This window comes from Venturia canescens, chromosome 1 (genome assembly GCF_019457755.1).
Source record: "Venturia canescens isolate UGA chromosome 1, ASM1945775v1, whole genome shotgun sequence".
NCBI lineage: Eukaryota > Metazoa > Arthropoda > Insecta > Hymenoptera > Ichneumonidae > Venturia > Venturia canescens.
Window position 1 is genome coordinate 14,508,132 of NC_057421.1, and position 23,208 is coordinate 14,531,339.

At 40.9% G+C, this 23,208-nt stretch overlaps 1 long non-coding RNA gene across 8 annotated transcripts; it reads right to left on the bottom strand.

Annotated features, from left to right (window-relative positions):
• Nucleotides 1-437: 437 nt before the first annotated feature.
• LOC122408053 (uncharacterized) lies at nucleotides 438-23,167 on the bottom strand. 8 transcript variants are annotated; one of them, XR_006260352.1, is made up of 11 exons: nucleotides 19,679-20,231; nucleotides 18,875-19,469; nucleotides 17,111-17,364; nucleotides 13,477-13,701; nucleotides 12,998-13,320; nucleotides 12,355-12,501; nucleotides 11,941-12,133; nucleotides 9,198-9,378; nucleotides 6,880-7,779; nucleotides 4,595-4,751; nucleotides 438-2,054 (listed from the first exon to the last, which is right to left on the bottom strand). It is a non-coding gene; the product is annotated as an uncharacterized lncRNA (long non-coding RNA). The 8 variants fall into 8 exon arrangements; XR_006260354.1 differs by lacking the exons at nucleotides 438-2,054; nucleotides 4,595-4,751 and adding an exon at nucleotides 23,054-23,167 and having other exon boundaries at nucleotides 6,262-7,779; nucleotides 19,679-19,888; XR_006260350.1 differs by lacking the exons at nucleotides 438-2,054; nucleotides 4,595-4,751 and adding an exon at nucleotides 20,306-20,435 and having other exon boundaries at nucleotides 6,262-7,779; nucleotides 19,679-19,888.
• Nucleotides 23,168-23,208: the final 41 nt, after the last annotated feature.

Here is a 23,208-nt window from a genome sequence, read left to right on the forward strand (position 1 = left end):
TCTTCCCAGAGGTCAATCACATTGAGCAATTCAAAGCATGCTAATGGACAAAATTGAAAGCGGGATCACTGCTCGCAGTGGTGAAAAATCTTAGAGGAAGTTCAGCATGCATCGAATACCAGTTCGTTTTTAAGATATGTCTGAAACATTACAGAAGAGAATATGAGGAAAGCTGCACGAGAACGTTTAAAAAAGTATAAAGCTTTCATCACCTTGAGCAAAAAACAACTTAACAACTTCGTCAAATTTTGAGTTGAGTAGAAAATGTCAAAAAATGACATTCGACTTAGGGTGCGGGTGAATTGGAATATGCGCGTTCCAAATTAACTTCGCTTCATATTAATTGGAAAACGTTGCAGCAGATATTTTTGTGGTAGTTCATTTCGAAACGAAATTTAAGAAATGCTTATAATTCAAAATATTCCAAATTGCATTCATCATCCGTATACCAAAAAAGCATCACGTAGTATCCTAACCTTAAGTATGAAAAAGCATCTTTTATTTTTGAAGTGATTAATAAATTAACGCGAAGCCATAAAGTGATAACACTATTGGATATTTTAAACGATTTGTATATGAATTTAGCACAATAGTTTGAGTGATCGAACTTGATAGGATTCTTATACCGAAAAATGCTTCTTTCTGCCTGTCGCGATATAGATAACAACAAAGCGGCTCATCCTAAAGTTTGAGTTTGAGTCATTGAAACGGAGATGGCATCAGTAGTTACAGAGAACCTGGGAAGTTTCGATATTCCAAATTACTTGCAGTATTTTCCACATATGCTGCACTACTGGAAGGTCAAAAATGGAAAATATAAGCGAGCACATTCCCAGCCAACTCGATTCACAGGCTCAAATTATGGTCTGCACTCCATTGAAGCTTGTTTCAACTAATCCGTGATGTCGAAAACATAGAAAGAACATTTTTTCGTGTCTAATAATGGCTGTTGGCTTTCTCGTCAGCTTTTCCTACTTTTTTTTTGTCTTCCAGTGTTTATGTACATAAAGGGCTATAAATTCGCATAAGCCTCTTCAGGGTCCCTTTTGGCGCGTTCCTTTGTTTCCTTTTTTTATCCACTGATGGACCACATAATCAGATTGAAACTTTCGACGAAAAGTGCTTCGTAGATTTTTCACTTCCGAAGAGAATTCAACCCCACCTTTCTACACTATCCTGTGGAAAGATCGGTCGCGCGCGCGAGCCCTTTGTCCGTTTTTTCCCTCTTTTGACATAATATACGTATACCATTAGACGTGTCTCGTGTCCCGGGAAAGGGTCTCGGTCATTTCTTTCTTTTGCTATTTGCATACGAATCCTCCGAAAATCTTCACTGAATAATTCTGATCGCATCGTGATATCCCTACAATTTTTATTGCTCGATATTTCTCGAGGGCTCGAAAACACCAAAGATTTACAACAATTTGTATGGAAATATTGCTATTCGTTGATTAAATATTTGCCAGCCGAATTCTCGTAATTCAGTGAAAAATTTCAGTGTTCAAAAAACTAATGAAAATCTAAAGATTGATAACGAAGCTCGGGAATGATTATTTAGAAACAAATTACTTAATTCCTGCAAAACGTTGCTTTCAACTTTCAACGTTGCTTCAAATATGATAGTTTCAGTTCCCATCAAGAATGATCTAAGGAACAGAGTGACTAAGATAACTGAACGAGATCGGTGTGAAAATCTTTCAAAGAAACAGAGTGCCAGATAAGCGTGAAAAAAGTGTGGGCCCATCATCAATTTCCCAAATAATTGTTCAAGAGTCACGAAAAAATGTTATTCTCGTAGAGATGACGCGCTGCAAATGTTCTCACGATTGTGAGCACGAGATTTTCCACGCTGCATTGATGAGATCGGGTTGGAAAGTGTGGCCGTATTTCTGAAGATCGTAACATTTTTTCTCACCCTCGATGACCCAACTGAGAACTTCAGATTCGTCGTTTTCGTTGAAAAGTCAAAGATGTTGTCTCGATACAAAAAGGATTCGGATCGATCAGAAATTTCTCATTCCCATCAAAACGTAAACTCGTCAAACTCGATTCATCTAAAAAACAAAAAAACTTTTGTGAGAATTTCATAAATTTTCAGGTGTTTCCTTGCGAAATAAATATTTCTCAGTATTTATCGTTTAAATTCGATTGCGCGATGGACTTTTCAACTCCAGCGTGTATTATGTAGGGTAGTGACGTTATATCGTTGCTCTTGGGTGCTCTTACAGGTGTTAACAAAAATCCTCGAATGGACACCCATCGAAATTCGATACCGGCGCACGTTGGACCTCCGAATTTTCCCTCCTTCTCCCTCTCTCTCTCTGTCTTACTCAAAGAGTGGAAGGAGGCTGGGCGCCGCGGTGCTCCGAATACTGCGGGTGGTCCAGGCCATAACAGGGAGTACAAGTATACCGCGCTCTGGGCCCTTTTCGGTCTCAAAACATATACATCGAGCCGTAATAATCAAAAGGGCAGAGTTTCCCCCGTTTGTCCCCTAAGACCGTAACACTAACGCCTTTTTCGTGACAAACTTTTACACGAGAACTGTACGGCTATACCCACGTAGAGGGACGAAATAATCTATACACGATCTTCGGTTGACCCGGCATGAATTTTCACCTCCAATTACGCGATCGTCAATATAACGTTTGACAGCTCGAACGCCTAACTGGAATTCATTCTCGGTAGTGTGAACCGCACTTTTTCGATGATCTTTGAGATTATGTGAATCGACCTGATCGAATGAGACTGTACATGAGACAATATAGATCGATTATTTGTGAGATACTGAGAAAAATTATAGATATTATCCTGTATAATATGGGGAGTAGAATTACCATGGTGATTGGATACCCGACAGGAAATCCTTTTTTTTCATATCTCGGAGTTTCTATTATAACGGTTGGGGTATATAACTTTCCCGAAATATCGGAATTCACAATGAACTATCTCATTTTTTTGCCAATGTTATTCGTTCAATGCAACGTCTTCTCGAACCCAAATTCAGCGTAAATAATTGTTTTACCAACACTTCGTGGTTACATTGCGTGAAGAATTCAGTTGCTTTCAAAGCGACGCTGTGAGAATTTCATCGCACCAATTGCCTCGGAAAAAATCATTCAAAATAGTCTGCAGCTCTTATAATGTAAAACCTGAGAAGGTTCAAAATTGTTATTTAAAAAAAATTGCTACAGACCCTGCAAGGCCAGAGAGTTTGAAGGACACAATTTTTGGATTTTTCATCTTCTTACTCAACTTTTTCTTGCCACTACACAACAGCATGAAGCTGTCATCGATTTTCTATGAGCTCCTCGGTTATTGAATGATTTTTTAAAAATGAAACAAACAATAGGATCGATTTGCACACGAACGAGAGCCTCGAAGTCGTGATCTGTTTCCATCAATGTCGTCATACCAAAATAAACTGAAAAAGAAGATCGATAATCGATGTCTCATTTCGGGAAAGAGGCCACCTCGGAGTATTTTCGATATAGACGACCGATGCACGTTTTCGTGGTGATAAAACAAAGTAGCCGCGCCACGACCGAAGCCATTACCAATGTTTGGCCGCCTACTAATACAGAACCGAGCCGCGAGAGCTAATCGAGGAAAATAATGAGCCCAAAAACTGAAGAAATCTTGGAGCCGCAAAGGGAACACCGAAATTTTGTCTCGTTGACCAACGGTAACGATCTATCGGTGTCATTTCCGATATAGTCCACGCGCTCCTCTTTTTCTCTTCTCATTTCCTTCCTCTCTTTCTTCACCACTCTCAAGCCGATACTTTGTGACGAGCTTCTTTCTGTGTTTCACAAATTCCGAAAATGCCAAATTCTTTCACATTCATCATCAATAACGCGCGACGTGGAGCAGCGACGAGTGACCCACCACGAAGAACAGTTTCAGAATACACTCGATTGAATTTACTCAAACTTATTAAATACATTCGAACATCCTTATTTAAGGATATTTTACAATAAGTTGAGACAGCTAAATGGAAGAACGATTGCCATGGACGAGATGAAATTTGTCAAATTTTTCAATAAAACAATTGTATCGACGTTCGAAAAGATCTAGTGACCTTGTGCATGCGCTTTTTCCAATTCGTGTTGAGAAAATAACTCACTCCACGCGCTGCCTTTCACTGGAATTCTTAACGATTATTAAGGATCGTCATTGTTAAGCAGAAATTGTGTTTGCAAATGTAAATAATTTGCCACTTATTTTCAGTAGGATTTAGAGAAACTGTTGATTTGCAAAGTGTGCACAACGAGTTCAGAGAAAACAAAAGGGAAAGAGCGAGACGAGGAGAGCAAAACAGTGGTGAAAGTACACGGTACTACGAGATTTCTCGTTGCCAAAACGAGAAAGAATAGACAGCGCGCGTGTTTCGCCGACAAAGGGATGAGATCCTCAGGATCGCTGTGTATAGTACATCGTGAACGACCCGACGCACGACTCGTAAATTGCAAAAGGGCACGAGTTGCACTATACGCTCCGCGGTAATTGCCGTGTCAGTTTTTCATGTTCATCTACTCACGTACTTTTGTTCTTAATTCTACCAAAATTTTCGTGCCACGTCGAGTCATCGTACCGAAACAAAATTCGTTGAGAAAATATCGCCTTACGAAATTTTTCACTCAACATCCAGGGGCTACAGATGTGTATCGAAATCTCCAAGCCGATGACACAAAACCTTTCTTCAAGAAGACTCCAATCGCTAAATTACAATTTCGGACGTTCCATCGAATCTGTAATCAGAAAATTCAGACAATAAATTAGAATTTCATTTAAAAATTTGGTTGGTGAACGATTGGGCCTAAAATCTGGAAAAATTACTTTTCCTTTTTTGCAGCCAATAAAAGAGGCAAAACACATACGACAGGATGGAAAAAACAAAATGTTGAAAAAGGCTTTTCTGAGTAAATTGTCTCGTGGCTAATAAACCGCATCATGAGACTGCTTAAAATTCCGGATGAAAATTTCAACGTCTCGGAACGGTTTGAAGATCGGTGAACCAGGAATTTCCAAAAAAAAACTAAATCGATCCTTCAAAACAATGGTTATTGTATTGCTGGGAAACAATATCTCCAATATTTTCCTACGTCGAAATCGAGAAATAAGAAGAATTTGAAAATTTTCAACAGCTGGAAGATCGAATTAGGCGATATCGATCTTTTTCGGATCAATGATTGTTTTTTTCTCGTTCGTGAACGGGCTCCATGGAAAATCATGTGACTCCGGGAAACGTGTATCAGGGATGAGACGGGCAATAGACTCGAATGTCTATGATGGGTGTCAATTTTGATCTTTTTTTGTACGTCATTTGTATAATCGAGCGTCTTGGTGTAGTATTCGGGGGAGCGAATACACATCGAACGTCGAGGAGCATCTGTGCGCGCGATCCGGCAGGTGCCCAAGGGCCTTAAAAAAAGGGCTTTTATCGGGAGAGGCACGATGGCGCGCGCCTCTCGATTCTACGTGTTATACGGCTTCCTGTCCCATCTGGACCGCGAAGCTTCCCCAAAATACCCAGACCTATCGCCTAATGTGTGTAGCTTTACTCACTAAAAAAAAAAAGTCATCAAAATACCGAAATGCGTACTCGTCTCGTCTCCGCTCACCTCGAAACACGAGAAAAGGGTTGCAATCGGTAGCAGGGACTCACGTTCAACTGCAGCCCTGTCCTTCTGATGTTTACTCTGATTTCGACGATTATAAAATCGTTAAATGTAACTCGAATTATTTATCACCTCGTTAACATTTTTACGATCCTCACTTCTCTTCATTCGTCAATCGTGTGAGCTCGTTTAGCCAAAGATGCGCTTTCGAGATGGAAAAAACTGAAACGTTGTTCCAGTTTCATCGCTTTGAATCGAGGCACAAATGTTTTTCGCTGAATTCTTGTTATCGTTCATTTAATTCAAAAACTAAGCCACGAGACAGTGAACCAGGAAACAAAAAATTTCTCGTCCACGAAGAAGGTGATGCTCATTGGACTTGAAATATTTTGATTCTTTAACAGTCTAATATGGTAATACTGATGAATAAAGTCCGGAGACTGATTTCCTCAGGTATTTTCGCAGGCGAAAAATTTTCTAGAACTTTTCATACATTTGGCAGTATTTCGAGAATGAAAAAAATTAAAAGGAAAAAGCGTTGAATAATGTACGGAATTTGAATATGGGAAGGCACTTTCATGAACAAAAACATGTTGAGGTGAAAATTATCGAGCAATCAATGTGTTAAGTAATTCGAAAAAAAATTTGTATTTTTCCGGAAACGGGGTCGTAAACAAAGCAATTTTATGTTGTATTCCGATGGTTGAGAACTTTTGCTTTCAGGGTGTAAAACGTTTAGCGAGGTAAGTACGCGCGAGGATCGTCATCAAGGAGAGTACAGCGGAGAGGGCAGCAGAATGCGCGGAGCCTTCGAGCTTAAACGCATTAAAGTGTTGCTTGATTTGTGGCCGGTGAATATTAAACCGAAGAAGAACTGCAGCGTGCGTAATAATGAGCGTAACGCCTCTTCCTCAATATCTGTCTCTCGGATAGCACCTTCCTGACGTACCGTCTTGTTTTCCGAGGCTTGCTCACACGCGCGGCCCTCCTCGCAGCTTCTTCTTTTCTTTCTTGCATTTTTCGCATCCTCCCATAAACACTTTCTTCGCAGAGCACACTTATGCGTAGAAATATGAATGTTTTCGAGCTGCGAATTCCCTCATCGCAATTTCGTTTATCAACCGCGCAGTTATAATTATTTCAAAGTGCTTGCAAACTGCTCTTCGTCGAGAAAGTGGATGATGAGTGAATTCAAATTTTTTCATCTTCACGCAAGTTAAAATCGACGCTAAATTTCCTGCTCGAAAATAGTTCTTACCGAACTCATGTGAGTTTTAAAGTTTCTTCCCGTTCGCCGCAGAGTTTTATAGTTTCTCTGATGCTCCGTCGATCTTTTCGTCGAATCCTTTTCACGGATTTCAAAAAAAGGATTCAGAGTTCGGAGGCTCGACACAAGCCCGATCTCACGCCGCGAAACCTGCACAAAAACACAGTGAAATCGTCCGTCATTCACTCCTCCAGGTTTTTATTTTTTATTTCCGTAAAATCTCGATGACACGGCGATGAGTGCACACACGTTTTTCGTTCCCCGCTGCTAAGGACAATAAATTTGGAATTGAGATGATTTTCAGCGAGAGTCATCGGAGTCTCTACGGGCTCTTTTTCGGGGGGCCACCCACGGATATTGGTCTGCATTAATCATCGCACCCAGGACTCATAGACATGCATTTATGTATCTGTATATATGGGCCAGCATCTCCGATCTCCGTGAGGGACCGCCGGACATCTCAATTTCTCTCTCGCGCGCGTATAATGCGCGTTTCATGAGAGAAAGAGAAGGGAGAGAATGATAGAGGGTGAAGAGCTACTTTTGGAAGACTCGAGGAAGGCTTTCTCGCGATCGTCGACGCCCATCAGTCCGTTTTTCGGGTCCTCTCGGCCTTCTTCTTCATAAATATTACGTGAACCTGCTCGCACGCACGAATTTTCTCGTCCTTTCGCGTCCCACGAGACGAAGATAGGAATATGGAATTTATCGTGCGCGCTCCAAAGTTTAAAAGAAATATCCAACGCCCCAGTTTCGTTGCCATATACAAACGTGGAAACATTGTTCACCAGGCTCGCCACCGAGAAGGACCGAAATCTTGAAATTCTTCGCTCCTTTAATATGCAGCATTGTCGGGGTTACAGACACGTTTTAATGTGCGGCACGAAATTCCTGAGAACACAATACAAAATCATTATAATTACGGTAATAATTGACCAGTTTGCTAATTGTATGTACTAATCGAGGTTAAATCTTCATTTCGTCTATTAATGAAGATAAATATTTCGTACTAATGTGAACGCTCATTTGTATCACATTTCAAAAGAACTCGCTTGAGTAGCACGAACAACGTGGAAATATTTGAAAAATTCCTCTAACAAGAGTTACTCACCACTCGAAATATGTAATTACCAATCATTCCGAGTGGCTGAAAGCAGGGGAAAAAAACTGGGATTGCACTTTTCGAAACATCGTTCTCTGTAAATATACGTTTTTTTGGTAAAAAATACTGAAAATGTATTTTCGTCGGTGAAAATCAAGTCACACATTATTTCATCAATTTTATTCAAATTTACTCATTTTGTTCCCTCAGCATTCGAAAACAGATTTCCTTCTTCAACTGAAGTTTCATGAAATTTATCTTCAAGTGAGAATTATTTGTACATGAATGAAGAATCAAGCAATTTTATGATAAATTTCACAACGCATATAATACCGATCTCAGTTCGATCAAATAGAATATTTCTTATCAAATGAAACGAGCTTTTCACTTGATCTAATTATACAACGAATCGAAGAATTCGTGGACGAAGAGAATATAAATTTATTCGAAAGAGCAGTGCGTAGATTATTTTCCAACTCCCTTTTCCACCAATTTTCGTCCCCCTAAACCTTCTGACGAGAAGAATTATTTCAAATATACAACGTCGAGTTTAAGTGAATCGATGACCAAACATTTCTATGGCAGTGTTTACAAAAATGTTTCTATGAAAGAAAGTCGACGATAAATGATTGGTCATACAACAACGTGATTCGGAATGGATATATTATCGCGTCACATTTCAAGTTTGTTTTTTTCGAGCGAAGGACTCGGTTAAGGTTCTCTACCCGTCGCCAGCAGGTGGGGGGAAAAAATAGAAGAATTTTTCATACGCCGACGTCCGCCCACGTTCGCGTCTCGTTAATGCCAACGAGATACTTTGTCGGTATATATGCATACTCGTCGTACGTTTATATACGTAGCGCCCCCGCTCATTTTCGCACTCAAGAGATCACCGCAAAGCTTTCGGTATAGGAAGGAGAAAAAAAGAATGAAACTGGTGAGAAATAAAAAGAGCAAGTAGAGAAAAGAGGAAGGAGGAGGAATTGAACGAAGCGATGAGGAGCCACATCGCTGTCTTCCCGTGACCCCGTGCAAAACACACGCTTTATAATACAACCCCTCTCGACAACCTTTGGGTGTTACATCCGTAATCACGTAATTGGCCGCGAACGGACGTCGGGGCGCGCTTGTCATAAACGCGTTAACCACGAACCAGACGCCCCCTGGCTTGACCCATTGAAAGTATAATAAAAGCACGAATACTTACTAAAAACACATAGAAACTAAAACAACCGACAGATCTTGCATCGGAGCTCTTTTTCTCGAGCGATCCACACTGAGATGATCCGCAACGAGTTCTCAATTTTCCAGTCAACGATCATCGAACCGCACCCGTCGATTCGTTCTCTTTCGCGTTTTTCTGCAAAATCATTCTTCTTCACGTGGCACTGTAAACAAACAAACAAACAAAACGTTTTTCAAGCAGTTTCTTTCTTAATAATTGTTCGTGCTATTGAATTTTTTGATTTTTGCTCAAACGTTGAGCACATACGTTCTAATTATTCTTTTCGACTTGAAGAGGAACGAGAAAAAGGAATAAAGCAAAAACAAGCAATAATTTGGAAAATGTTTCGGTGGGAGCAACGAAAGATTGGTGAAAAATCAGGACCGATTAATATTAGCACGAAGAGGCGTCATACACATATAGGTGGTGGATCGTGAGATGAGAAATTCGGACGGATGATAATATACGTATATTTAGGAAGGCGTTGAGCGGTTGCCTTGTGCCGGGCGTCGCTTGTTGGTTTAAGGCCCGGTTAAATTCGCTGATCAAACAAGAAAGTCCGATCGGGGCACACGGTTCGAGGGAACGAAAGCATGAGAAAGAGAAAAGAACGAGGATATTCGACGCGCGCGAAAGATCCGATCGCCAAAAGACCATGTGTAAATACATATATGTATACACATGTTTCATCGAGAAAGAGAAAACAACATTTTGGCCACATAATTAAAGGGGATCAATAATGACGGCCCTCATCCGGATCGAGAGTATATTAACTTAATTGCTTTATTAGATTAGATTCACCTGAAAATTGAGGCTACGCGCGCGCCTCTTCGAGATCGCGTGGGCGTTCACACACATGTACGTGATGTAATGTCTCACTTCTGCCGTCGAGAACGTTTTTTCGTAGCTTTTTATAGAGAACGAGAGATTTGAGGATATTTTGTTGAAACCGGGGATGAAAAAGGCGAGCACCGTTCAAGTAATTTTTCATTTAAAAAAACTCTTTTTTCTATTCATCATTTTTCAAAGGCAAACAAGATTTTGTTGAATCGTATTTCGACCGGAGTATCACGAAGCTCAATGTGTAATTCGACTCGACATCGTGGTGAATTCTCATTTCGTATGATGACCGTGAAATTTTTTAATTTATATTATTATTTTTTTAGGATTATATTGTTAGACTGTATTGAGACATTGAAGGGAGAACGGATCGTATATTTTAGTGACGAATCCACCTGTCTCGGGCTGAGAATGATGGAGAATGAGGAAAAAGAACATGCTCCGAATAATCGATTCGCTGGAAGTGATCTTGAGGGAGAGAGAGGAGAGAGAGAAAGAGAGATAAAAATACCCGATGGTTTGTCGTAAACGAGAGCCAATAAATCGTGAAACATTGGCCATGATTCAATTGAATTTTCATTGAAATTTACGGTAAAATATACTTTGTCGAATTACGAGGACACCTGCGCGTGTACAATGAAGCGAGAGAGAGAAAAGGATGATCGTGACGCGCGTTACATGTTATTCTTCTCGGAGCTTTTGAGAGAAGAAATTCTCTGCTAACTGACGGTTTATTCAATGCTCGAAGGTTCAAAAGAGAAAAAGGTATATTGACCGAATGATTCGAAAATGTTTATAGGCTTCTTCAAGAGGGTATACATAATAGCTGAGAACGGTTGAAAATTTATAGTTGGCGGGTGATGTATTTGCCGCTACCGCATCTCTCGATCGATCCGCAAGAACGTCCGGGCGATCAGCAGAAAAAATAATATTATAATTATACACTCGATCGTGTGCGTAGGTGTGTTCCCTCGTATACGTACGCGCACGTATGTTAACCGAAGTTTACCCAACCAGAAATTTTAATGTGAACAAAAACTTCTCAACCGATTACAAAGTGCATCGATATCGCTGAGATAATTTAATTAAGAGAGCAAAAAAATTCTACAATCATTTCTGAGTATTGTGGAAAATTGAGAAAAAGAATGAAATCAATCGTTGGAAAATCAAAATTTTTTTTTTCAATTTGTACAGACGAATAACGAAATTCGTTGAGTTTCATCCCCAATAAGGCTGTTTTACGTAAATTTGACGAATTCTCATGATCCAATTGACTCAAACGTTCGCCTTAAAAAATTGTTGAAACTAACAAATCCAGCATTGCGACGGAATGGCTTTTTGTCCATTCGGTCGGTGCTTACTATTCTTGAAATAATGATGTGCAAAATTCGCACTTTGAATACCTTTCAGTTAAACATTTCTTATTTGTACTTTTGTTCATCTCGGTGTATTGGGATCCTCGATCAGATTGGGTTGTCCCGTAACTCGTAACAAAACATTCGACGATGAGATGAGAGAGTACGCGATCGATTCTCATCTCGAGCGAAAAAGCGATATAAGCGTATATTTAGCATATCCAAGACTGACAGCGTGTTATTTCACCAACAAATAATACGCAAGCGTGACCATTGTGACGAGACAGCGAAACAGAAAGTGAGAGAGACAAAAGAGCGGGGATGAAAAGGCCAGAGAGAGAAGGCGTCCGAGTAAGGGCACTTGAGACTGAAGGGCTCCCTTAAACGCTTTTAAATACGTGCGAAAAATGCACCGCGAAGCGTGGATCCAAAGACCCATCAAAGTAGATGAGGATCGACGAGTTGTGCCAAGGAATAGACCAAAATAGACATGTGTCTATATATTTATATAATATATAGATTACACGCACGAATGCATTGGCCATTCTAAGTTAAATAAGCAAACTTCTATCGATGTTTGTTGGTTTTCACGCTGCTTCTCGCAAAAAATTCCTCCGAAACTCCCATTCATTTGTCATCAAAATTTCCGACGCACAATTCTCGGTATAAAAACTTCCGAATGACTCGACGTCTCCGATTTCGGGTTCGGTCTTCCATCGAAATCTGAAAAGATCATCGAAAATGTAGTTAGTTTAGCCTCGGGAAAAAATGACCAACTTTTGACGCAGCTGTAGCACATTCCCTTGGGCTTTTTTCAATGAAAAATTATTTCAATCGAACAATTTCGATGAGACTTTGATCAACGAAATTCTCAAATAGAATACACCATTTTTTTTGAACGTTGAAATATTGAAATTAGCATGGAATCGCCTGTACGCGTATACCTGCTAAATTACAATGACGATTCGACGATCGTTTTATCGAGTGAAGGTTTCAAACGCCCCGCCAATTAACTTGAACACATATTAGTTTCTGTCTCGAGATAATGGCCAAAAACGATTGTTATTCCAGAGACCCATGTAGCTCGGAGACTAAAACAAAAAATAGTAGCAAACGCCGAATCTTCTTTTGTTTTCACTAAAAAATAATTATTCGTGCACAATGTAATTATACTTTGAGTCGACGTCGAAGGGAGATCAGTGTGCGAGGGAAAAATTTTAATTGTCGGTTTCAAAAAATATCTACGCCATTGGTAAAAAACAATGAAATGCGTTGATGAAAAAAATTTCATGCCATTTTGAATCCTCGATATCATTTGTAGCAAGTTGAAGAAAAAAGTGTTTTCCGTAGCTCCCTTTTCGTGATTAAAAGATAAAGAGAATTGATCAGGTTGTCATAAAAAAAAAAATTATAAACCTTTGTCCAGAAAGTTCTGTGAGCACGAGCAAAAGCTTTGAGGAAAAAAGATTCCATGAATACGACTCTTAATAGCTCGTGAATTTTGAACGAGGCGGTGAAACCTCTTGTGCATCGTGAACAATGGATATTTACAATACTCGAGGCTATCACAAAAGTATGCATACATACATGTAGGGTCGTGCGTTATTATTCCAATATGCACTCGAGAAACGCGTCATCGAAGAGAGCCGGTGTTTCGAGTGTTGGGACAACTTCTTTCGGCTCTAGAACTCCAAAACGTAGGGGGCTGCTTCTCAGTTCCCTTCCCTCGATCGCTTTTCTAATTGTTCGATCGCAACGTCCATAACGATCACAGTGAAACTCTCAGGCTGCAGAACCGATCGTAACCGTGGCTCAACAATGTAGTCTTGAAAAACATTATTTTTAGTTTTTTAGGAGGCATGTACGAACTCGAAAAATATCTCGGGCCTCGTGTAAGTAGGTTTCAAGTCCTATAATTGAAAAAACTTGATGACGTATCACTCCGTGTGTCTCCTTTTGCTACAAACTTTTAACTAATGATCCGGTACTGAACCGAGTAACAAAACTACTTCGATTTTCAAATATACGTTTCCATAAGATATATTCATTTGACATAAAATACATACGTTAAAAAAGTAAAATGGACTCCAAAACTGTTCAAATGGTATGCGAAATGCTTCTCAATCGCCTCTCGTGGTCGTCTCGCACAGTTCTAACCCCACGAACGACTGCTTCATCCCCAGAGAACGAGGGTATTACAACCATCCCTAGAGACGACTTTGATTATTCTCCACTCGCATCGCTCGTCAAACATTTCCCTTGGAATCGACTCCGAGAACGACTCGACGAATCTGAAACGTGACTAACAGGATTATTATGAAGTGGTTGAATTCGAGCTTTGCAATTAATTCAATCGAATCACTCGTAACCTGGGAAAAAGTTACGAAATGCGTTCGTACAATCGTACGTCTTGGAAAGAATTCTGCCGATTCGTCAATTGACATTCAACTGTCAAATGGGTCATGAGAATTCGTGAAAATCAAAGTTAATACGAGGCCCAGATTTGTAGCAATTTCATTTAAATCATTTTCTGCATCGACCAATCTTTTACGCAAAATAAACTCATTCATAATTTTCGGGATCAAAACTCGCCTCTCTTGCTTTCTCGACCCAAAATCTCAATGAACCGCAGTCTTGGGTCTCGACCACAAACCCGTTCGACTACTTTCTCATATGAACGACGCATCTTCGTCGAAAACATAATACTAATACTGAATTATGGTCATTTGAAAAAATCCATCAAAGCACTTCGAACGATATATTTTCTGTCTTTTTTCACGAGTTTGACAAATGGAAGATCCATTTTAACGAATCACGAGTTCAATCGAAAATGGGTCGACCATGCAGCCACCACTCAATGTCCTTTGAACTTCCAGCAAGTGATCTTTTAATATCTGCAATTAGAAAACTTGGAAAAAAGTCACTATCCAATGGTGTAGTAATCATTATGGAAACAGTCAATAAAATTGTTGGTTTTCGTAACCTCATGATAACGATAAAAATGAGAATTTTGCAACGCTCAAAACAGAAAGGAGAATTCCAGAATTCTCGTGCTATCATGTCGTTCCATTCTGAACTATTACGAATCATTTATTTCCCTGTTTCTGGCTCCATAAAAAGGTCAACGTTTCGCAACTTTATTACGAAACTAATCGAGGTGTGGAACCCCGAAGAATGGAATCGAAGAAGGAAGTGTGAAAAAGGTCGTGAGATTTGGGTCCTGAAAAATGGATTTCAATTCTATCTCTAGGCGGGATTATAATAAGAATGAAATTTGTGTATGTCATTAGTATTTTTTTTCGGGAGGCTAAACGGCCAAGTTTCGCTCAGAAAGCGATCTTTTTAATATCAAAGACGAGCCGCGACGTCACACATCTCGTCGGATTACTATTAACGCCGTTTCATGCACTGCTCGAGGAAATTTTTCATTGACAAACATCCGAAGCGATGTTGAAAGCCAACAGTGGCGAATAGAGGTGGCCAAACTTAAGCTGACATTTCTCGTAACTTTTGGCTCGACTCATTATTCGGTGATATTTCAAGCCTCTGCGTCTAAACCGTAAGAATTTAGGTCTCCATTTTTTTTCCATCACGGTTCATATTAATATTTTACATCTACGTATAGTCTAGCTAATTCGGGTGTAAGTAACGACCAGAACCTGTCATCCGGGATAAAGATCTGGTACCGAATATCTCGGAGCTCGATTCGTACGGAAAAGGATAATGCTCCAGAAAACGCTGCGATGAAATTGTCACATTGACAAACCTCGTTTGCGCTACGAACGCTGTGAATAATCGGGGCAGAGGAAACAACATCGAAACATTTTTTCACAAAGATTTACACGTGTTCGAGTGATTGAGATTTCAAAGTTGGAAAAAGCATGCAAATTATGCTCCGAAAAAGGACCCCTGGAAACTAAATTTCAATAATTTTTTTCACACTGAAACCGGACGATGTTTTCGAAGTGCAATATTTCTAAATATCATAATAGAAAAGAAAACGCACTGGCGATTGCGATTATAATTGCTGATAAATGGAGAGGGAAACGAATTTTAAAAGTGCACCATGAAATGACAGAATTAGGAGTTGAAAAATCCTTCGAGCAATACAGAAAGCGTGTTCGAGTGTTTGAACAGCCAGGAGTAATTTTTCTCCTCGATCTTTTTGTTCCAACTAATTTCGAAGGGATAATAGTCCGCGATGGATATTGGCGAATATTTCTTCCTGGTCAGCGCCTTCGGAACAAAGGTGTAGAAAAATTCAACGAGCTTCCAAAGTGACGAAGAAAAAAAGGAAAATAATTATGACACGACCACCCGTGAAAACAAACGATGAGGAAATAGCGTAGAAAGCGCGAGGTAAGAAGTCAAAAAGTACTCAAGGAAGTTGGAGGCCTGGAGAGACTGTCTCTCTTCTACACCCGGTGTCCCTTCGGCTTTGCCACTCGAAACGGATTATCGCGGTTTATCCTCGATTCCTGCTCGCTCTCAGTTTTTCACGAAAAATCGTGCAATAATTTACCTTCACGCGTATCCCTCGAGACATAGCCGGCAATTAACGCCTGCCCAAAGAACTTCACAGCGTCGGCTCGTTTCGAAGTGTGAGAAAGAGGAAACTAAACGTTTTTTTTCGAGCCTGAACGACCATTTAGCTTCGTCAGGACTCGCGCGAGCCACACCTTTCCTTTCACTTCGGAAAATTCATTAAGACAAATTCGTCTCATTCCATTACAATCGGAATATATATCATTTGATGCAATAAAAAAAACCTACTGTCCGTATCCCGATCCCATGGACGAACTTTTGTCTAGATTCTCATAAAAAGGTGGCGGAACAGCCAATCGCTCGAAAGAACTCGGAAAAATGTTATTGAAATGAAAATTTATCGCGTCAATTGAAGTTTAGTAATGAATGGACGAAAAATCTGTCGTGTCTGTGAGAATTGAACGAGAGGCGTATCTCGGTGTGCCTCGTACGAGATCGAAAATCTGATACCCGGTGAGCGAATGTTTCGAATTTTTTCAAGAAATTCTCACGCCGCAAATTTTGTCAACTTTGCGATAAATACGAGCGAGAGAAAGCGAGAATGAGAGTCGGGGGTGGGGGGTGAGAAAGAGTTATGGGTCTCGTGTGTGAGAATATCGATTGTTTAATTTTCCGTGAAATGCTTGAGAGTCCTGAGAGGTCCAGTTACACGGTAACTTTTATACGGGGGCGTGAGTCTTTTACTCCTCAATGTTGGGAGGCTGCAAGGATCTTTTCTGTCTGATACATTCCTCGTTGGTCGTTTTTCGTTGCGAGAAGAGCGGCGAGGGAAGAGGGTGGTGGAGAGATTTTGGAGGAGAGTGTCCGATGATTTTTTCGGCCCTTTTTTCACACGACGAGACTCGAGAAAAAAAACGATCAGTCTCTCGTGTATGGTAAACGCATTTTTGTGACCCTGTTTGAGGGACGATCCTTCAAAAATGTTATTTATACAAGATAAAGAGAGACGCAAGATGAAATTTGCACCGGTTCGTTTTCGCCAAGATTTCGATTTTTTATGCGGTGGTCCAACGAGCAATTCGAGCTCCCCCTCTCTCTCGTTCCCTCTTTGTTTCGTTCTCTCTCGTCCTCTCTTTCTGGTTCTTTATTCACGTGGTATACACAGAGATGCATCGCCAGGGTTAACTCCGAGTTCGCCTACATATGCGTGTGTACCTGTGTTCGGGTACGTGTACGTGATCTCACATCAGGTTCTCGTTCACAAAGTCGAGAGTCTTCCCACGGAGTCCCAGAGGGTTCTCTCCTCCTTCTTCCGTCTTCTTCCTCCGAAGCTCCCAGCCTCCTCGTTTTCATCCTTCGTATTTGGCTCGACTTCTCCTTTTCTGCTTGTTGGTTAGCTTTTTCTTCTTTTTTCTTAGCGACTGATCGTCCAGCTTCAGTTTCGTTGGCAAGCTCACATTAGTCGCCCCCTGGAAGATAATCGAGAAAATTTGAGATCTGTTCGGGATCGAAAACGGCGGTGGCTCGATCCTGCAGCGCAGTTTCAAGTTAACTTTCGACTTTTCCAGACTCGAACCACCGATTCGTCATTTCATTCGATCGAAAATTCCTCGATAATCATTATCAATATACTCGACAACTTCGCGGTCCTTTTGTCGCCGAAATTTCATACGAAAATATTCTCGAGTGACCGGAAAGACGCGACGGCGGTGCAAACCCAACCAAAGTCCCGGAACGAAACGAAAATCCACCCTCGTGCCCAGTTTCCCTCCTTGACCTGTGCCCACTGTCATTTTTCCGAGCGCGATACAAACTAAAGCATGAAAAATAAGGGAGGAACTTCCGGACCGTGGGCTCGTCTCCGTTACTTAAAGTCGCGAAAAATCTACTCGCGAGACAGATTTTCCCGAGGAAAGAACGACCCTCAAGAACGAAAAAGAAGCCTCGACGGTAGGACCATCTCTAATTTCTTTCCCCCAAGATCCGGCTGCGACAAAAGTAAATATCGAGGACAAGCGGAAGTCCTTTCGTAAATGAGGGTATAATAGATGCGATTTCGTATAGGAAAATAAACGCCGTGCGGATCATTGAAAACTCCTGACACGTATAAGTTCCGAGAGGATCGCCCGGATTTCATTTTCTTTGCGAGAAAAAGAATGATGAATTACGAAAAAAAAAAAAAAAAAAAAAGAAACAAGCCGGACGAAAATTACACTCCCCGTTCATTGTACAGATCACAGTGTTTCAGGCGATGAACGAGGATGGTGCACGCGATTGAATTGATCGTGATGAAATATGGACAAAGAATACCGCCGTCCGTGCGAAGCGATGAACCCGGAAAACAATCGTTAGTGAAGAAAAAAACAAGGAGGAAGAAGAGAATGGAGTTTATTGAATTGGAGGACACAATGGGTGTCGGGCTAAGCGCGTAGTATCGCGGGCATTTCGCGCCTGGGCAAAGTCACAATGAGGCACCCTCCTGTGTGACCGAACGACTTCCAAATGAGCCGCGTAAAGATGAATTCAATATTTCTTCTAAAATACCGAACATTCCGCAATTCGCATCGACCTCAAAGGAGCACAATGTTTCTGGGTAAAGAATCGACTCGTAAAAGTGCCAAAAAATAGAACTTTTGTGCGATCGAGTGCACCGATGATGACATTAAACTCCATTTTCTTTGTCCATCCCCAAAACGTGTATCGTAACTTTAACAATAAATTGATTGATAGAAAGACTCGAGGTACTCGAATAAAGGGAAATATTCGCTTTGAAATAAGCCGAATCGTTTGATCGCAGCGGTAGTGTTCCCTCCTTTCAAAGAGCCACAATCCTGGCCAAAGAATCAATTCCAACTACGAATTTCGCGTTAATTTCAAAGTCTTTCATAATTTTCCTCCCTTTGTTGCCCCTCGTTCGACGGACTCCAATATTAGTTAGACCGAAGCAGGCCACCGCGTCTTTTTTCTGCTCATACGTACGTGCGAAGCGACGAGATAAAGGAGGTGGCCAGGGCCAAGCGTTGGGGCGATATCGAACGCTCCAAATTCGTGGCGGCGAACATCGCCGAATACTGACCGCTTGACCTCTCGTAGATCGCAACCCGGTAAAGGGACGCCCCCCTCTACATCCCAATAATTATCCACTTAAAGCGAGGGAAAGAGTCGTACTCGTTGGTCCTCTCGCCCGCACCGTTCTCGTTTCGCGTCTACACACGCACGTCCCTGTGTATAAAGAAATTGCGTGCGTGTATATTTTCATTTTTGCATGTGGAAATGGTGTGCAGCGAGGAATACGTGTGCCCGCGTAAACGTACGAACACACACGACGTAGCTCGAGTGGAGATCGGTGTGAGGGTTAATTTGATAATTGCATTATTTCGTCGGTACTAAATACCACCTTTCCATAAAATGGTCAGTCTGCGCGTGGACTCTTGGAGCTCGTCGTTTTCAAATTCTCGTTCTCCGGGAAGCAAAAAGGCTGCAATTTTTCACGTGATGGAGAGAGAGAGGGAATTGGCTTCGATGGGATAAAATGCACCGCACGCAGTCGCTTCTGCAATCTTTCTTGGTTTTTCTGAAAACAGAGAAAGGAGAGTTGAAGATGAGCATACGGAGACGGAGACGCGCTCGGATCTCGGGGTACACTTTGACCGAGGGTTTCTTAGTTTTGTTGCGACTCTTATTCGGCGGTCGAATTCCTTCGATCGAATTTAATTCGTAGGAACACACCGCGGGTTTATGCGTGCGTTTAACCTTTGCCTCTTTCCCTCATCTCGAGCTTACCTCTGCCAAGATTCTTTGGTAGACTTCACGAATCCTCGTCTCGGTGGATCTCTCGCCGATTTTTCATACCCACGAGCCTCGCGCACCAATAATTTGTTGCTCATCCCGATGCTCGCGAACGCAGCTTCGTATTTTCTTCGATTTTCTCCGATTGTGAATATCGAGCCGCTCTGCTTTTGATCCGCTGTCCGATAGCCCATTTCTTTGTTCCTAGAAGGCAGTTAAAACAATGACGATCGATACTGAAATAATGTGCGTAAATATTTTTTAAACTTTCTTCTGAATTTTTAACAGAGAACAAACGTCCAGTGGTCTAAAAACATTTCGATGGAACGAATAATTCTTCGGGCCTTCGAAAAATTATTTTCGAATGTCGAACGATCGCGAGAAGTTTCAACGTCAATTGTTTAGTCAACGAGGCTATTTTCATGGCATCCCCACGAGCTGCGTGGACGCGTGTAGTTAAAATTCTCGTACAAGCAAATGCATAAATTCGTATATGGACGTGTATACGAATGTGAATACGCTCGCTCTCTATTAAACGATGAGACGACGCCGTGGGGTTCGCGTATAGAGGAGCCAAAGAGGGGAGAAGCACGCGTCCGCCACGCTCCCCGTTGCACGCACCTGGGACCAGTTGGCCAGCGACGAAGAGCTTCTTTCTCGCTCTCTTTCGCTCTCTTTGTCTCCTCATTTCGGTTGTTGCGCTTTGTGCTTCACCTACTAATATCTCCTCCTTGCACTCACCCTCTCTTTCTAATCTATATTTTCGAAAACTCCCCCCCCCCCCCCCGCACCGTTCCCCTATTTTCGATAATACGACGTTAACAGCTTTGGCTCCTTCGGACTCGCCGCAACGGCGAAACCGATTGGCCCGATCATCGACCAATTGTATCCGCGAAATCGTGCGAACGCTCCTTGGAAATACGGAAATTTTCAACAGTATTCAATTCTTAGTTCTTGTTTCACTCCCAAGTACGATTTTTATCGAACGATAAAATTCATGTCACGAAACGTCGTTCGTTTCGGAAAGAAATAAAAGAAAGATTTTTCGTTCCACTTTTTTGTTTATATTTATCACTATTTTTGACAAGTAGAGCAACACAGAGACATGCAAAAACAAACGTGTCATATTTTCTAGGTCATCTTGTAGGACATTGAAGCAAAATCACTCAAGTGCATATCCCTTGTATCCAATCGATTGAAATTCCTCATCGGAACCACGTCAGAGGCTTCGCGATGCCCAACGACTACACGTATTTTTCTGCGCGAACGACCACTCGACTAATAATACACAAACATATCCGCCATTTTTGTTATTCCTATCGGATACTGTACGAGCGAGTTATTATGGATTCGCGACTTATTTGGCCCGTGCGCCGGACCTCATCGAGCCGTTCTCTGTTTTGCTCCCGTCTTCGTCAGGCTTCGTTTATATCCGTGATCTCATAAACACAAGAAAAATCACAACGAACAATAAAAACTTATCGAAAACTCGAAATTTTTTTATCGCAAACTGCACATTGATTTTGTTGCTAATAACAGAAAACGCACTTTGTTTACGAGCGTTTTTATTCTCTCTTCCGGTTGTCAAGAAACTCTTAATTCCTACTATGCTATGTGCGGAAATATTTTGAGAGAAGAAAGTAAGAAAATCATAAATCACATAATTATATGTAATACTCGATGCGTATACCTGCTACCTCTGCTTCGAAGAAATGGTACGAAACCGCGGACTAAAGAGAGTTTCACCAAATTGAAAACCTCCCAATGACATTAAAGTCCCATTAGATTTTTCCGGTAAAAAAACCTTGCATTTTATGCACACACATACACGTATGTTTATATGTGACGAATTTTGGAAACATGATGGCTGTATATTTACTTTGTTGTGGGAAATTTGCCGGCTATTTGATTCTCTCCTTTTTCCGAAGATTATATCTCTTGCATCCCGAGACATTCTTACCGGACCTTTTGGAAGCAATTCATTTTAAGGATCTCGACGTCAGGAAGGAAATAATTATATTTCCGAAAGCACGTATTTCGTTCCCGGGCGGAACGAAGCTTTGCAATTTTCCTCGGAAATCTAATTACAAAGGCGTTTCTCTCACCATGCGATAGTAGGGTTCAGAAAAGTATACACGTCACAACACCCATTTCCTCAATTTCCCGAAATTCTGACCTTGCACTTTCGTTTCAACTAATCGTTACACATGATTGCACGGTACTCAACTGATTAATTCTGCTCGCTGTACCGACTGTGTTAGCGCAAGAGAAAAAATTGAAAAGTAGATTGATTCACTATTCTCTTCGGGGGTGGCTTGATTACGTAAAAAAAATCAAGAATAACATATATTTTCAATAAATTTGCAAAATTATTTTTTTCCATAGCAGTATCGAGGTTTCTACGAAAGAAATAGAAACGTACACAGAATTATGATGACAGCAAAAGTTAAAAAAACTCAACGTCATAAACCGTTAGATAACCTAGAAAACGCGATAACTAGAATTTTTTTCTCGTTAGCAATGTGTATTACGAACCAGAAATTCACACTACAAGAATAGTAACAGTAACGAGGCCGGAAAATTTGAGCAAACAAGGCTTAAGTATTGCTTCGGCAAAAAAAAAAAGCACTGACACGGATTAACGAGTCCCTGCGCCAAAAAAATTATATGTGATATAATTCTATCTTGGGAAAAATCGAAAAAATCCATGTTTTTAACGCGTGTCAGAGTTTTCCTGAGATAACTAGATCAGAATATTTGCTGATAGCTCTGCCATAATGGCCAAAAGCTATACTTGCCTTCATCAGCCACCGCAACTATTTACTAACATTTTCTAGATCCACAACGCCTTTTTGTTTTTAATGCGTTGCTCGAGACGCCTGCTCGAACGTGCACGATCGAACGTCCGATAACTCGTACCCCAAACCCTCCTCTTTACACTTGTTAACCGCTTCGATTCACCACCGTTATTATAATATTTGCCGAACTAAAGTATAGTAATCGCGTATTTGTTCTCGGGCTTGTCCCAATTACCGTAGCGTCTACGGCTTGAACCTCCAAAGTCCGAGCCGCTTCACACTGAATTTTCACGATTTTGTATTTTTACCGAATTCTCTCTCGCTTATTTCTTCTCATTTACTCCCGTCCCTTTATTGCCTTTCAACCGTTCTTCTCCAAAACTCCTTTACGTGAATTAATTCCTTTTATACATATTCTTTTATACACATCTGAATAAATGAACAACGAGTACTGACATTTTTATTTCACTCGCGCTGAATCCACGAGTACAGTACCACAAACTACTTGTTCGCAAAACTATGTACGTGTGATGTTTGATGAAAAAAAAGTCCAAAATCAAGGAAAAATTACGTTTTGTTTGCCTACCGTACGTGGAAATGCACCACGTACGGAATTAGAAAAAAACTGTTTTTTTTTTCGTGCATATTGCGTTAAACTCGTCATTGTTTTTGTACGTCAAATGTCAGACTGGAAGGATTTTTTTGAGAGAGAAAATATATAGTCTC